Below are 17,636 nucleotides of genomic sequence, written 5' to 3'. Positions count from 1 at the left end.
GGTCAGAATGGCCATCATCAAAATATCTACAAACAATAAATGCTGGAGAGGGTGTGGAGAAAAGGGAACCCTCTTGCACTGTTGGTGGGAATGTAAATTGATACAGTCACTATGGAGAACAGTATGGAGGTTCCTTAAAAAACTAAAAATAGAACTACCAGATGACCCAGCAATCCCACTACTGGGCATATACCCTGAGAAAACCATAATTCAAAAAGAGTCATGTACCCAAATATTCACTGCAGCTCTATTTACAACAGCCAGGACATGGAAACAACCTAAGTATCCATCAACAGGTGAATGGATAAAGAAGATGTGGCACATATATACAATGGAATATTACTCAGCCATAAAAAGAAATGAAGTGGAGTTAGTTGTAGTGAGGTGGATGGACCTAGAGTCTGTCACACTGAGTGAAGTAAGTCAGAAAGAGAAAAACAAATACTGTATGCTAACACATATATATGGAATCGAAAAAAAAAAAACAAGGTCATGAAGAACCTAGGGGCAAGACAGGAATAAAGACACAGACCTACTAGAGAATGGACTTGAGGAGACGGGGAGGGGGAAGGGTAAGCTGGGACAAACTGAGAGAGTGGCATGGACATATATACACTACCAAATGTAAAATAGATAGTGGGAAGCAGCCGCATAGCAAGGGAGATCAGCTCGGTGCTTTGTGACCAGCTAGAAGGGTGGGATAGGGGGGGTGGGAGGGAGGGAGACGCAAGAAGGAAAAGATATGGGGACATATGTATATGTATAACTGATTCCCTTTGTTATAAAGCAGAAACTAACACACCATTGTAAAGCAATTATACTCCAATAAAGATGTTAAACCCCCCCAAAAAACCTAGAGTAAGATTCCAAGTATCTAAGGCAGTGGAAATAGTTGCCTGACAGTGATTGCAAGACTATCTGTATGAAATGGAAAGGAAGATAAGCAACTTGAGAAGTCTCTTGCCATAAAATCAGAACTGAAAAGGCAATTAGATGAAAATTCTAGTTCATTAATTTATAAAGTCACACACTACTACAGGATTTTAGAGATCACCTAATCCAGTACATCTATTAACTGAGGCCTATTCTGTACAGGAAATAAGCATCCTGGCTTATGTATGTTTCAGAAAGTATCTGGTGATAATTCTTCCTTGTGTACTTATCATTTGGAGATTGTAAAGCATGATTGGTCCTTATAACAGTGACATTCAGGCAGTCACAGTTTTTAATTGTTCCTAGGTTGAAATGGAGGATTATTTTTATTTATTTTTATTTTGCGGTACATGGGCCTCTCACTGTTGTGGCCTCTCCCGTTGTGGAGCACAGGCTCCGGGCGCGCAGGCTTAGTGGCCTTGGCTCACAGGCCCAGCCGCTCCGCGGCATGTGGGATCTTCCCGGACCGGGGCACGAACCCGTGTCCCCTGCATCGGCAGGCGGACTCAACCACTGCGCCACCAGGGAAGCCCTGGAGGATTATTTTAAAAGATGAAAGAGAGCATTCTTTGTTTTATAAAGATTAGGGTTAACTACTGTTTCTCAAAACTTCCTACACAGTAAAATTCTTTATTCTTATTTTTCTCTAGTATTTCCCTACTTTTTATCCTAATCTTCATTTACAATGTAATTTTTAGAATGCTGCTCTAATGTTTCCCAAGTTCTTTAGTAGTAAGCAGATGAAAAACAATTTAAGTTTAAAAATTAAGAAATAATACATATTTAAATAAATAACACATTTGGCATTCTAATAAAGAGTTAGCCATTTGGGGATTAATTCCAGGCCATTTCTATAATTTGCAGATAAGTTTTCCATTGTTGTTTTGTTAACTATAGTCAATGAAGATTTTGTTATTCATGTATTTATAGGGCTGGTTAGCCATAAATATTTTATGAATGGAGACATTTTTAGCACCATCTAATGGCAGTCAAGTAAAAAGAAAAACTTTTTTCCAATTTAGAACTTATTTGCATAATTCAAATTAAGCTGTACAGCTAGAGTTGCTTCTATATGAGACTGAACTTCTACATTCCCTAATGTACCAAACAGGCAACTAGAAATCCATCCCCAAGCAAGTGGTATGAGTGGGAATGAAGCAGAAGGGATTTTAGAATGAAGCCAAAGGATTTCTACTTTCTTTATGAGGGCAAAGATAAGAAGATATCTATGTAGTAGAATGCATTAATTTTATGTGAAGAGTTATTTTAATTTTAGAAGCTCATGCATCAAGACTCCATTCTCCACACCCCAGTAAATTTCCTGACAAAATACACCTTGACTATTACATTAACATATTTAATTTGTGTTGTTTTACAGCAGTTCTTTATAAATCTTTGGCCAATTTAATATACTGATCTGTAAGGCGCCTTTGATCTCTCATAGATTTGTTTTAAAACTGAGTCATATCTTTGTTTATTCTATTGGAATTTTCTATTGAATGAGAGATGAACAATGTGGCTTATGTCAGAGACAAGTAGCTCTTATCCCAGGCTATACCTGTTTCTTTCATATGGCTCCTAGCAGGATTTGAAAAAATTGTTGACTGTCACATCCTTAGCATCGGGATCAATGGATTTGGTTGAGTGATGCATCTGAAGGAGAGTTTAGTGATAACACTGGATTCTAGTACCTTTCATCCTCATCTCAGTGTTTTGGTTTGATACTTCCTTCTACAATACAAGGAAGAGGCACTAGGCAGACTGTAAAAGCTAAATTCTAGCAGATATTTTTTAAAGTCAACAAGAAAGAGAGATACTGGTTGTGACAGTAGTTTAAAAAGCTTCGGGAAAATGCCTGTCTTCTACTACAGTATCTTCTTTTTTTATGAACGTTTATCTGTATCTGTCACTTGGCTTTAGAAGCCCTATGTGCTCTTTACGACATTGTCCATCAGCTAATTTATAATTCATCCTTCACAATCCAGCTCAGTCATCACAGCTTCTGTGAACTTTCACATATGCTGCTCTGCCCTCATTTTAACAGTTAGTCTCTCTCTCTTTTTTTTTTTTGGCTATTTAGCATCTGTGAATTGCATATCCTTCTTTAAGTATGTCATTTGTAGTGTTTTGTATTCATTTGGCCCATCTACTGTAGAACAAGTTCTATATGAGATGAGTATTATGTCTTTCTTATCTTTATTTCTCAGAAAAAAGTATATTTTGGTGAAAGAAAAGGTAAATTAATGGAACTAAGTTATGTTTAAATTATTGTCTATTTAATTTTCTCTATGTTTACAAGTTAAAATATTTTAAAGTAAGTTGTTGTTTTCGTATTCTTTTATTCCTGCTAAAAGTTATCTCATGTTAATTGGTTTGGGGTTTTTAAATTTAATGTAATATTTGATTGACTTTTCCCAACCAGTGGATCAATATCTATTTCTAAAGGGAGAAAAATGTTTACCCCTATAATTGAAGGTTAAAAGGAAAATATGTCTGACCTAAAAGCTATTCTACATTTTTGAAGGATTCTTATGAGAGGACCATAGTTATCTATACGTAAAGTATAGATTTAGAAAATATAGGCATACTTTCAAGCAAGAGAGATTCAGGATTTGCCACAAGGAAAATTTTTCAATATAAAGGTGATTCACCAGTTGAACAAATAAGTGGATAAATATATCAATCTTTAGAAAAATATAGAAGTAGCACTAAAAAGATAGAGATCTATGGTCGCTGTCACATGTCACTGTTCTAGCAGTCTTATCAATGCAATAAGAAATAGGAATTATAAAACTTGGACTTAAAATGATCAAATAATCATTATTTTCCGATAACATTATCTCCTATAAAATCCAAGACAATCTGTTAAAAATATGTCACTAATAGAACAGTCTACAAGTGACTGGATCTATATATAAATCAGTTGCTTTACTGTTCCCACAAAAACACTTATAAAATTAATAGAAACTTCTGCTTCAAATTTGGAGGTAGAAGAGTGAGAAGGACTTTCACTATGATGGTAACAACAAGAAAAATCTAGGCTAAATAAATATATTTTTCTGTGAGGCTATCAAAGAGCAGGTAATGCAGAAAAGCCTGGACAAAATGAATTTTAGTAAGAAACAAGTGTTTCATAGTTGAAGAGGGAGCTGTGGAACTTTCTATATCTGAGGGTGGGTACTTGGTCCCAGAGGTATAAGCCTGATATATATATAGGGAAAATCTTCAGAGTCAAGAAGAAATCAGCTGTCAACTGTCAGTGTGCCCTAATGACGTGACATGAGATCTTGAAGAAGTCCAAATGCCAAAACAAGTAGTCAGTTCCCAAATCCTATTATGCTCTCCACTCATATTTTGCCAAGAAAGTATCTGCTGAAGAGGGCCTAGAAATGGACTCCTACACATTCTTCCAGTGATTGATTCCAGAGATATGAAAGGATTGAATCCAAATTTGAACCAAAAAATCTACAATCTCCTGCCAGTTTAAATATGAATAAAATCAAAACAATGACATCACCAGTCATTGGGAGTTGGGATAATCACAAGTGAACTCAATGTAATTAGAGCCCAATTTCAGTTCAACACAGTCAATAGAGGCATATTTCTAGATGACCAAATTATTAAAATTAGAATGAAAATAGTATAGCAAATATTATAAATATTCTAAAGAATTTAAAGGTAAAAATACATGTAGTAGATAAAGAGAATACAGCATTTTAGAAGAGAAATGATTGCTCTAAAAGGAATAAAATAAAAGAAGTTCAAAATCTTTACTGGATGAGCTTAACAGCAGATGGACAGTGCAAAGCAAAAGATTAATGAATTTGAACATAGATAGTTATAAAATAACCACATGAAAACAAAGAGAAAAAAGATTGAAAGAAAAACAGGATGAGTAACCTGTGAGATAATATCAGGAGTTCTGACTTACGTGGAGACAGGTTTCCAGGAAGTAGACAAAGAGAAAATAGGCAGAAAAAAATATTTGAGGAAACAACTGCTGATAAATCTGCAGATTTTGTGGTAAAACAGCAGCCTATGGATCAGAGAAGCTCAGTGACTTTCAAACAGGATAAATACAATGAAAATCACATCTTAGACATATTATAGTAAAAATTACTGAAACAAAATTAAATAAAAAGAAAGAAACTTAGATAAAATTAATCAAATATACTAATAATAGTTGAAAAAAGTGTAAAAGTAGCATTTAAAAGAGCATCCAAAACATAATACTTAAATTTAACAAAATAAGTGAAAAGATTCTACACCCAAAATTGTAAAATGACTTAGGAAAATTAAAGTAAATATAAATAAACGAGAAGACTTATAATGATTGTGGATGATAAACAAAAGGCTGTTAAAATAGTCCTTCCCCTCAAGTCAATCTATAGGCTTAATGTAATTTCAATCAAAATTACAAGCAAGCTTTTTTTTTTTTTTTTTTTTTTTGCGGTATGCGAGCCTCTCACTGTTGTGGCCTCTCCCGTTGCAGAGCACAGGCTCCGGACGTGCAGGCTCAGCGGCCATGGCTCATGGGCCCAGCCACTCCACGGCATGTGGGATCTTCCCAGACCAGGGCACGAACACGTGTCCCCTGCATCAGCAGGCAGACTCTCAACCACTGCGCCACCAGGGAAGCCCCAGCAAGCTTTTTTAAAGAAATTCTCAAGTTGATTCTACAAGTTAAAAGGAAATTCAAAAGGTCTAGAATATTTGAAAACAAGATTGAATATAGTCTGATGAACTTGTCAGACTTATGCTATCTGACTTCATGACTTAAAATAAGGCCACAAAAATCAAGACATTGTATTATTTGTGAAGTACTGACAAATAGATTAGAAATAGACCCAAATTTCCATTGTCAATTAAATTTGGTGAAGTTAAGGCAATTCAATGAGGAAAGCACAATCTTTTCACCAATGATATTGCATAATCTGGAGTGATATGGAAAAAATGAAGCTGGATCCCTACCTCACATCATACATACAAATTAATCTGAGATGGAGTCAAAGTCCTAAAAATAAAAGCTAAAATTATAAAGCTTTTAGGAGAAAAATGAGAGACTATCTTGGTGACCTTGATGTTGGTAAAGACTTCTTAGGATATAAAAACACTATCCATTCAAAAATGATAAATTCAACTTCTTCAAAAGATGCTAAGAATATGAAAAGACAAGCCACAGAATGAGTCATAGGCTACGTTTATGTTTTAGTAAGAAAATACCAAGCAATTTTCTGAAATGGTTGTTCCATCTTAACATTTACATACAGCAGAATTTAGTGTTTTTAATTTTAGCCATTCTAGTGAGTATAACATGGTATCTCATTGTAGTTTTAATTTGCAGTTCCCTGATGATTGATGAAACTGAGCGTCTTCCTTGTGAACCTTATTATTCACACATCAGGGTTTGTTGGTCATGACTGTTTAAACTTTTTAGTTTTTAAAATTCTTTTATACAATTTTAAAGGTTACATTCCATTTACAGTTATCACAAAATATTGGCTATAGTCCCCGTCTTGTACAATGTATCTTTGTAGCGTATCTTATACCCAATCGTTTGTACCCCCACTCTCCACCACTATATAGCTCCTCTCCCCTCTCTCCACTGGTAACCACTAGTTGGTTCTCTATATCTGTGAGTCTGCTGCTTTTTTGTTATATTTACTAGTTTTTTTGTATTTTTTAGATTCTACGTACAAGTGATATCATACAATATTTGTCTTTCTCTGACTTATTTCACTTAGCACAGTGCCCTCCAAGACCATCCATGTTGCTGCAAATAGCAAAATCCCATTCTTTGTAATGGCTGAGTAGTATTCCATTGTATATATGCCACATCTTCTTTAGCCATTCATCTGTCGATGGACATTTATGTTACTTCAGTATCTTGACAATTGTAAACAATGCTGCTTTGAACATTGGGGTGCTTGTATCTTTTTGAATTAGTGTTTTTATTTATGTATTTATTTATTTATTTTTGGATATATACCCAGGAGTGGAATTGCTGGGTCATATGGTAGTTCTATTTTTAGTACTTTGAGAAACCTCCATCCTGTTTTCCACAGTGGTTGCACCAATTTACACTCCCACCAACAGTGTACAAGAGTTCTGTTTTCTCCACATCCTGGCCAGCATTTGTTATTTGTGTTCTTTTTGATGATAGCCATTCTGACAGGTGTGAGGTAATATCTCATTGTGGTTTTGATTTGCATTTCCCTGATGATTAAGCTATGTTGAGCATCTTTTCATTTGCCTCTTGGCCAGTTTCATTTCCTCTTTGAAAAAAATGTATTGAGTTGTAGGATTTCATTGTAGGATTTCTTTATATATTCTGCATATCCATGTCAGTTATGAGAATTTGAAATTCTGGTTCAAGATTTTTTTTTCATATCTGTAATTGCTTTTTAGCAGCTCTTGTATTCATGCTGGGGAGCTGTGTTATAGTTTCCTCTAATTATAGTTTCTGTGCTTGGATTTTGGAGGGAAGAATTTTCTTCAGCTAAAATGTTTTGGTTCTCAATTTCATTTTGTTCTTACAGTAGCTGTATAAGGATGTTATATGATAATTTCCAGTCATTTTGAAATGTCTTACCTTTTGCTGAATATGCAGTACCAATGGTGTATCAGTTAGGATGAAGGTTTGGGGTAGGTTTTTTGGTTCAAGAGAGACACATCCTGTTGTTTTTGTGAATGGTGATAGATGGTGCGCTCTGTGTTGATTTGTGTGTTTTCTGATTTTCTGATTCTCTTTTGTTAATTCAGAACTCTTAATTTCCTGTTTGCTTCCTTCTCTGATGCTAAGAGATAGGGCTCCTTGTAGCGCCTTCCCTTTCTTCTGGAAGCAGTGCCTTCCACAGATCGCTCTTTCTTTTCCTGGACCCTTTCAGGCCTCTTTCTTTGAATATCTCAGTAGCCAATATTTTGTTCTCAGTGTTGTTGTTGTTGTTTGTTTACTTGCTTGCTTGTTTCTTTAACTCAGGGAGGAACTGACTTTCAGGGGGGTGATTTTGTCTGACTTCTGCCATGGCTGGGTCCTTGCTGCCCTCTGCCCTTTTCTGTTCATTCTTTATTCCACTCTCAACTCCAGTGTGAACTCTGGTGCTGACTCTTCTGGTTTAGAATGTTTATTTCTCTATTTCACATATTGAAGTTTTTAGAATTCTCTGTCTCCTAGTGACTCTATGGCTTGGCCCTAGTGGCCACTCTATGGCCCTAGTGGCTTGGGTTATGGTGATTATATTTGTTCTCCTTCATGATCAGAATGGTTTTTAGAGAAAAATGTGGAAATATTAGGCTGCTATCATTATCCAATGGGAAGCTGAATCATCTGGACTAAAATTTTAAATGCTATAGTCATGAATATGCTAAAAGAAACTATTAAAGACTACTTTTTATTATTTTGTGAGGAAGGAAGTACTTTCTAATTAAAGCACAAATTCTAGAAGAAATTAAGAAAAAATGTTTTAAAATATTGAGTCGTTTTATTTTAGCCTATAGAATAATGAAAAACAACAACATCAGGTTAAAAGGCACACAGCAAACTGGGAGAAAGTATTTGAAACATCTATCTAGACAAAGGATCAATGAGGTATCACCTCACACTGGTCAGAATGGCCATCATCAAAAATGTCTACAAATAATAAATGCTGGAGAAAGTGTGGAGAAAAAGGAACCCTCCTACACTGTTGGTGGGAATGTAAATTGGTGTAGTCACTGTGGAGAACAGTATGGGGGTTCCTTAAAAAACTAAAACTAGAGCTACCATATGATCCTCCAATCCCACTCCTGGGCATATATCCAGAGAAAAACATAATTAGAAAAGATACATGCAACCCGATGTTTGTAGCACTATTTAAAATAGCCAAGACGTGGAAACAGCCTAAATATCTATTGATGGATGAATGGATAAAGAAGATGTGGTGTATATATACAGTGGAATATTACTCAGCTGTAAAAAAAAAAAAAAGAATGAAATAATGCCATTTGCATCAATATGGACGGACTTGGAGATTATCATACTAAGTGAAGTAAGTCAGACACAGAAAGGCGAATACCATATGATATCACTTATATGTGGAATCTAAAAATAGGATACAAATGAACTTATTTACAAAACAGAAATAGAATCACAGACATAGAAAACAAAGCTATGGTTACCAAGGGGAGCAGGGGAGGAATAAATTACAAGGGTTTTTAAAAAAAGGATCAACATCTAATCCTTCAAAAATTTATTGAGGGCTTAGAATGAAGCAGGCACTGTTCTAGATTTATATTTTAAGGGATGGAGATATGAGGTAAATGAAATAAATGATGAAAGTATAGTATGGGTTGGAGATGGTGAGTGCTATGCAGAAAGGCAAAGCAGATGGGTGATTATAATTGTTAATAAACCAGTCTTAATGGGTCTCTCAGAGAAGTTGAATTTGAGAAAAGGCCTGTTAAAAAAATGAGATACCAAACCATGCAGATACCTGGGAAAGATGTTTCCAGGCAGAGGGAAGAACAATTACTGAGGTAGCCAGAGTGGAGAAGGGGAGGGGAAACATAATTGGAAATGGGAGACCTAGTGAAGGCTGGATTCTTTAAGATGCTGTAGGCTATTATGATGACTTCGGCTTTTACTTGATGTGAGACAAGAAGCCTTTGGTGGTCACCAGGTAGAGGAAAGACGTGACCAGAAATGTCCTTTGATGGGATGACTCTATTATTTTAGAATAGACTATAGTGTGTGTGTGTGTGTGTGTGTGTGTGTGTGTGTGTGTGTGTTGTGTGCGGGGCATGGAGCAAGGATGGAAAAAGGGAGGTCAAAAATGTTAGGGGAGATAATTACAATAATCCAGGAGACAGAGAATGGTGACTCATAATATATGATGACCCACAATATTTAAAGAACTCAAATAAGGGCTTTCCTGGTGGCGCAGTGGTTGAGAGTCCACCTGCCGATGCAGGGGTCAAGGGTTCGTGCCCCAGTCCGTGAGGATCCCACGTGCCGCGGAGCAGCTGGGCCCGTGAGCCATGGCCGCTGAGCCTGCGTGTCCGGAGCCTGTGCTCCGCAACGGGAGAGGCCACAAAGGTGAGAGGCCCACGTACTGCAAAAAAAAAAAAAGAACTCAAATAAATCAAGTAGAAACCAATAAACAGACCTTCGAAATTGGACAAGAGACATTTGCATGCACAACTCCCATAAAAATATATGGCTATCTTTATGGCTAACATATATATGAAGTTTTTACTATCACCAATAATATGAAAAGTGAATTGAAACAAACCTGAATTCTCATTCTTTCGTCTCAGATTTTGAAATATCCATTATTGACCAGAGTATGTGGATGTGGTCATTCAAACTCTGAAAAAGTATTGGGTTGGCCAAAAGGTTCCTTTGGTTTTTATGTAAAAATAAAAGACACATTTTTCATTTTTACCAAGAATTTTATTAAACAACGTGTTCACCATTTTGTTCTTCTACCTTCTGCCATTTTTCAGGCAACTTCATAACTCCATCTTCCCAAAAGTTTTTATCTTTTTGAGCAAAGAACTGTTCTAGGTGCCTTTTACAGTCTTCCAGGGAATTGAAAATTTTCCATTAAGAGAATGTTTTAAAGACCAAAATAAGTGGAAATTCAAAGGTGCAATGTCTGGTGAATACAGCAGGTGAATCAGAACTTCCCAGCCAAGCTGTAACAGTTTTTGCCTGGTCATCAAAGAAACACTTGGTCTTGCATTATCCTGATGGAAGATTATGCATTTTCTGTTGACTAATTCTGGACGCTTTTTGTCGAGTGCTGTTTTCAGTTGGTCTAAGTGGGAGCAGTACTTGTTGGAATTAATTGTTTGGTTTTCCAGAAGGAGCTCATAATACAGGACTCCCTTCCAATCCCACCATATACACAACATCCCCTTCTCTGGATGAAGACCGCCCTTTGGTGTGGTTGGTGGTGGTTCATTTTGCTTGCCCCTTGATCTCTTCTGTTCCACATTACTGTACAGTATCCACTTTTCATTGCCCATCACAATTTGTTTTAAAAATGGAACATTTTTGTTATGTTTAAGTACAGAATCGCATGGGAAGTATGGTCAAGAAGGTTTTTTTCACTTAACTTTTGTGAAACCCAAATATCAAAGTGATTAATATAACCAAGCTGGTGCAAATGATTTTCGACGCTTGATTTGGATATTTTGAGTATGTCGGCTATCTCCCGCGTGGTATAACGTTGATTGTTCTCAATTAATATCTCTATTTGCTTGCTATCAACTTCAACTGGTCTACCCGACCATGGAGCATGGTCCAGCGAGAAATCTCTAGCACGAAACTTCGCAGACCACTTTTGACACATTCGATCAGTCACAGCACCTTCTTCATACACTGCAGAAATCTTTTCTTGCGTTTCAGTTGCATTTTTACCTTTCTTGAAATAATAAAGCATAACATGCAGAAAATGTTGCTTTTTTTCTTCCATCTTCAACATTAAAATGCCTACATAAAAATTCACCAATTTTGATGTCTATTTTTAAATACGCACTGATATGACAGCTGTCACATGCAGTCTAACAAAATTGTTTTGAATGATGTTAAAGACAACTAAGCGCTATTAGAGCCATCTTACAGAAAAAACCAAACGAATTTTTTTGCCAACCCAGTATTTGAATCAATTATTAGTTTTCAAGGACCATATGGCAATATGAGTAAAATTTTTAGAAATTAATCTCTTTGACTGAACATTATCCTAGAGCCTACCAATATGCAAGCAAAACTGTTTGTTGCAATACTACTTTTAATATCAAAAAATTAGAAACCAACTAAATGTTATCTAAGATAAAATTATAAAATAAAGTATGTAAATGTATTTAGTTATTAGAGAATATCACGTATCTTTGTGAACTAAAGTGGAAAGATATCTGCTCTATGTTGCAAAGTGAAAAACACTTACAGAAGCATTTTTCACAATAGCTGAGATGTGGAAACAGCCCAAATGTCCATCAGTGGATGAATGGATAAAGAAAATATACATACATACACAAACAGGTACAATGGAATATTATTCAACCGTGAGAAAGAAATCTTACCATTTGCAACAAAATGCATGAACCTGGAGGGCATTATGCTAAGTGAAATGACCCAGATAGAGAAAGATGAGTACTGTAGGATCTCACTGATATGTGGAATAAATTTTTTTTTAAAAAATCAAGCTCATACAAACAGGGAGTAGAATAGTGGTTACCAGGGACTGGGGAGATGTTGGTCAAAGACTACAAAGTTGCAGTTATGTAGGATGAAAAAGCCTAGAGAGCTAATATATAGGCATGATGACTACACTTAATAATACTGTGATAATACTGTATGGAAAGGTGCTAAGAGAATAGATATCAGATGCACTTATCACACACAAAAATTAGTACCTATGTGAGGATATAGTCTGTTAATTAGCTTGACTGTAGTAATCATTTCACTATGTATATGTATAAATCATCGTGTTGAACACCTTAAATATATGCAATTTTATTTTGAAAAATTTTAAAAACTTACAGAATAGTGTGCGTGATGTAATCCAATTTCAGTAAAGAAAAAACAGATAAACAATGACATACATGTGTATAAATATTTCTGAGGAAAACTTTGCCAAATTGTTGGCAGTAGTTTCTGTGAGGGTGACAGGTAAACCTATAGAGAATTTTCACTTTCAGCTTTTATAGTTTGAATTTTATGTAATTCTGTTATTTCTTCATTTTCAGCAAACCTTTGTATTGAAGTTTAACATACAAACAGAAAAGTGCAAAAATCATAGGTGTACCGGTTGACAGATTTCAAAACCTGAATAGCTTTATGTAACCAGCACGAAATTACTAAATAGAGCAGTACTGATCCCCAGAACCTCTGCATTGTGCCCTGTTCTAAACCCCAACCAGGATTACCACTATCTTGACCTCTAAAACCATAGATTTATTTTGCGTGGTTTTACACTTGATGTAAAAGGGATCATGCAGTATGTATTCTTTTGTGCCTAGCATTTTTTATCCAATGTTTTGTTTGTGAGATTCATGCCTGTAGTTGCATGTGGCTATATTTTGTTCATTCTCATTGCTATATTATACCTCATTTATTTATCCTTTCTGCAGTTGGTGGGCATTTGTGTATGTTCCATTTTAATGGTATAATAAGTATTTCTATATACATACTTGTATATTTTTCTGAAGCTGTGTTTGTGTGTGTGTGTGTGTGTGTGTGTGTGTGGTGGGATATATAACTTGGAGTGGAATGGCTAGACCAAAAGGTATGCATATATTTAGGAGATATAAATTAATAAGTACTGCCAAGCAGTTTTTCAGAATGGTGGCACCAGTTATACTCCCACTAGTAGTTATGAGCATTCCAGTTGCTCTATGTACTTGAGTATATTTAGTATTTTCTATTTTATTTTAGCCATTCTGGTGGGCGTTTAGTGGTATTGCATTTTATTTTGCATTTCTCTGATGACTAACAATGCTGAGCATCTTTTTCATACATTTATTTGTCATTTGGACATCATCTTTTTGAAGAGCCATTTGCCCCCATTCTTTTAATGAGTCATTCATCTTTTTTTAATTTACTTTTAGGAATTATATATATTTTTATTGGATATGTATGTTATCAGAAGTATATTTTATAAATACCTTCTGTTATGTTAGTTACCTTTTCACTCTCTTATTTGTGCCTTTTCTTAGACAAAAGTTCTTAATCCTAATACAATTTATAACCATTTCCCTTTCTATTATACTTTCACCTGTATTGTTTAAGAACTCTTTGCCTATTCCATGGGCTTGTCATTGTACTGTTTTTATGATTAAATTTTTAAAGTTGCAAACACATTTACATAAAAACTAAGTATTTCCATGTGGATCTTGGATTTTCAGGGTTTTTTTAAATGTGAGGCTATGGATGTATGTCTCTTTTATATATCTCTGTATCCCAATAGCCCAGAAGGGTGGCTGCACAAAGTATATTTTCCTAAAAATATTCCTTGGATGAATGAATAAATTTTTCTATTGAGATAGAAAAATGCTCTATCATTTCCCCAAATACTTGAAGCAAAAAATTGAACTTCAGAACATCTCCCGTTTTCTCTGCATCAAAATCTAAATTTTAGCAAATGAGAAATATTTATTTTTCTGCCCAGTTTAGTCAGCATGGCTTTTTAACGCAAACCTCTAAAAAGAAAAATGCTTTGGTACAGCTCTGCTCTGCTCCACATGTCTTCTTATTCTTGAGCCCAGGATGAAAGCACATTCATGAGGCACAGGAGAAAATAGGAGTCAAGATCAGTCGCACAGCATATATTTAAAGTTTCTTCTCTAACACGGTACCACATGTCTGCTTCCATTTCTTTGCCCGAAACAAATCACGTGGCTGAGCCTAAAGTCAGCGGATGGGGATGTATAAGCATATGACTGACTACATGATTTAAGGCATTTGTCTCAAAAGATAGGATTTATCAGTGTCTACAACATTAATTGTCAAGAACATGATGTTTCAATGGAAGTGTGCATATTTTTATTTCTTTACTTGCAAAAAAACCCCTCATTCATTATAAATCTTTGTAATATAAGGAAACAATTTGACCATACAACAGCAAATCAAGTTACTTTACTAAATCTTCATTTCTCACAAGAAATACCCCTTGATCTGTGTATTCTATTTTAGTTGGGCTAAATTTTATATAACATTTCTGTGTTATGGAAGTGTAAAAGCTGGAAATTAAATGGTGTGTCTGAAAAACACATGCATATTCTTGAAAAACATATGATATTAGTTGATTTTTCCCCAAGTATAACTTGGCTAAATATTTCTGTAATTCTTATTGTGATTCATAATTTCATTCATCAAATTTCCCTTCATCTGGGGACGAGTAGTTGTATTCCCAGACTGAGCAATTATTATTTTCTTCCCTCATTCAAATCCTGGCTTTTGCTCCCCTGGTTACCACCATGTAGATGCCTACGGCACCCTGGTAGAGAGTGTTGTTGTCTTCGTCTTCTGAATTGTAGCTATTTTTATGAAATAACCTTCAGTTGTTTAATTTTAAAGCAATAATCTTAATTATAGGATTTGATACCACATATGAAATTTTAAAATGGTCACAGAAAGGTAAGCCATCTGTAGAAGAGAGCCACTCTGAACCAAAAGGAGAGAAGCTTAAGAGAAGAAGAGTTGACAGAAATATGATTTTTCTCTGGTCAGAAGGTACACCAGATTTTGGCCATGTCTGTGCTTTTGTTGGCAGATGTGTCCTCCTTATATCTGACTGCGCCACCCTAATAATTTGTTTCTATGTCTCTCATTTCATTCTCTACCAGATTTTTCTAGTGAGACCTCGATACCCACTGCCTACTCATCCATTCCATGAAAAATTATCACCCAGCAGTTTGGACTCTGCTCGTTCTACTCAATTGAAAAAGATAGTAATTACCAGCTCTGTGAGCTTTTCTTCAGCTCTCATTATTCTGGACCTATAGGAAATGTTTACACAGTTAACTAACTTTGCCTTCTTAAAGTTCTCTCCTACCTATGTTTCCAATTTACAATGTGATCCTGATTGTTCTAACTTTATTATTGGACCGATTCTTTCCTTAAGTCTGGGGCATTTTTCCCAGTGGTCCTTGCTCTGTCTCCCAGGAACATGATTTATTGGCAGGTGATTGCCAATTTATTTTTCTAGCCCCATTTTCTCTTCTGAGATTTAGTTTCTCATTTCCAAATGATGGATAGTTTTTTCCTTTACATCATTAATATAAACTCACTGTGCCCCAGATGGAGCTTATATCCTCAACCCCATATTGTCTTCGGTACCTGACCTTTCAAGTTCTGTTAATAATGCTACTTTTCCCTCAGTAATTGGTGAAAAGAATTGACCATCTTACCCCCATCATCACCTCATAACCACTTGTTTTAAGGATTCTCTTCTGAAATATATAGACTCCATTCTTTCAATACATTGAGTTATGTGTCAGTCCTTAATTAAAATCCTTATCATCTTATACCCCCAAAGCACAGCAGTATCCCAACTGGTTCTTCTGTAGTTAAATTATCTACATCCTCCAGACATTCCATTGTTAGCTTGACTTTGAGCATCTTCTTCCCTTCCTCCACCCAAATTTTAAAGCCTTCCTTTTGTCTACAGGATAAATTCCAACTTTTTTAGTCCACTTAGTAGGAGAGGTGAGAGTAATAAAGCTAGTATCAGGGGTTCTAGTGAGTTTGGATACTGAAAAGTGATGTGTAGGAACAAACGATCTTATTCTAGGAAGTGACAGAGGCTCCAGGATGGAGCAGGTACTGAATCTAACAGCGAGAATGTAATATCCTAGAAGGTGGGATAAAGAGAATCAGAGAGTGTGAAGTAATGAAATATCAAAATGAGTAGGACAGGTATGTTTGAAAAGGACCCAAAGCATAAAATCTAGAAGACAAAGACGCAGAAGCTAAGAAGGCCAGGAGAAGTTTGAGTTGCCTCTTTGGAAAGTCTGAAGCCCACATGCCAGACTTGCCTTTGCTGGTATTAAAATAATTCACTCTAAAGATAGTTATGACACAATCTTCCTTTCCATCTTTGTCTTCTACTCAAACTTCTCAAGCCAGATACTCTATATATGGCCTGAGATGGGGTCTTGCCTATTTCTCCAGATTCATCTCTTAACTGCCTCCTCCACATCCAGCTTTCCTTAATATTTTCCCTGCCCCCAGGCCTTTATACAGTTTCTCCCAAAGTCCTTCATATTCTCTGAAAACAAGCTCAAGCATCTTATTCTTTGTGAAACCTTTCTTAACCCCTTTGAATCAAATTATATCTTGTAAACAGGTCTTATCACTTATCACACCTCACTACAGTTTTTTTTTTAAATTCTTCTTCACCAACTAGAATTTAATGTCAGGCACTGGCTTGTTAGTTTTTCTTCTTTATTGTGTATCAGAGTACTCAACAAATGTTAATGTTCCATAGAAAACGTATTTTATAAAATGGCAATCTGATGCTCACAAAATGATTTCTGACCTCCTGCCTCCACACCTGTGTTAAAACTCCTTCATTACCACTATTGTACCTTCCACCTCCTTTCTTCACATCCATTTACTAAGTACACCAGGACACCATGTGATTTCTGGGGGTAGAAAGATGAATCAGACATGGTTTCTGATTGCAGGAACCTGTTGTAGTCTATTGAATCCAGGGTAAATCCCTCAGCTTTGGTTACCAGCCCAGCCTGAAGGCAGCTCTGTCCCCTTCCAACTTACACAATCCTGGTTGACTATATTACTAATCAAATCAATAGCCATTAATTATTCAGTTTTGTGCTCTTGAGCTGTCATTTGGTTCTCATGTATGTTCTTGACCTTATTTGATTCTCCCTGTACGTCGTGTCTGTTAAGACACACACATTTTATATCTCCAGCTAAACTGGACACTCTTGAGAACAAAGATCTTAAACTTCTTTGCAAGTTTCAGTACATTAACAAAATGTCTTACACTGAGGAAGAGCTTGATAGTACGCGTTGAGTGGGTGGCATACCCGTAGAATGGAGGTTGGGCCAGGTGGTGGTAGTGCGAAGACATCATAGAGGACTATTGCATGCTCCCCCTGCTTCCTGAGCAGGGGTAATTTCTGAGAGACAGGAGCACTGTGTGTCATGGGCAGTGCTGGTAGGTGATCTGAAGGGTGAGTGGAGCCCCTGGAAT

General features: G+C 36.0%; 1 protein-coding gene across 1 annotated transcript in view; it reads left to right on the top strand.

Moving 5' to 3' along the window:
- The window catches only part of USH2A (usherin), a 788,115-nt gene that overhangs the window by 264,129 nt on the left and 506,350 nt on the right, over positions 1-17,636 (top strand). The gene's annotated exons all lie outside the window — the stretch shown is intronic.

Source organism: Monodon monoceros, unplaced genomic scaffold (assembly GCF_005190385.1).
Source record: "Monodon monoceros isolate NGI ecotype Baffin Bay Population unplaced genomic scaffold, NGI_Narwhal_1 Super_Scaffold_18, whole genome shotgun sequence".
Lineage (NCBI taxonomy): Eukaryota > Metazoa > Chordata > Mammalia > Artiodactyla > Monodontidae > Monodon > Monodon monoceros.
This window is presented reverse-complemented; position numbering and strand designations above follow the sequence as displayed.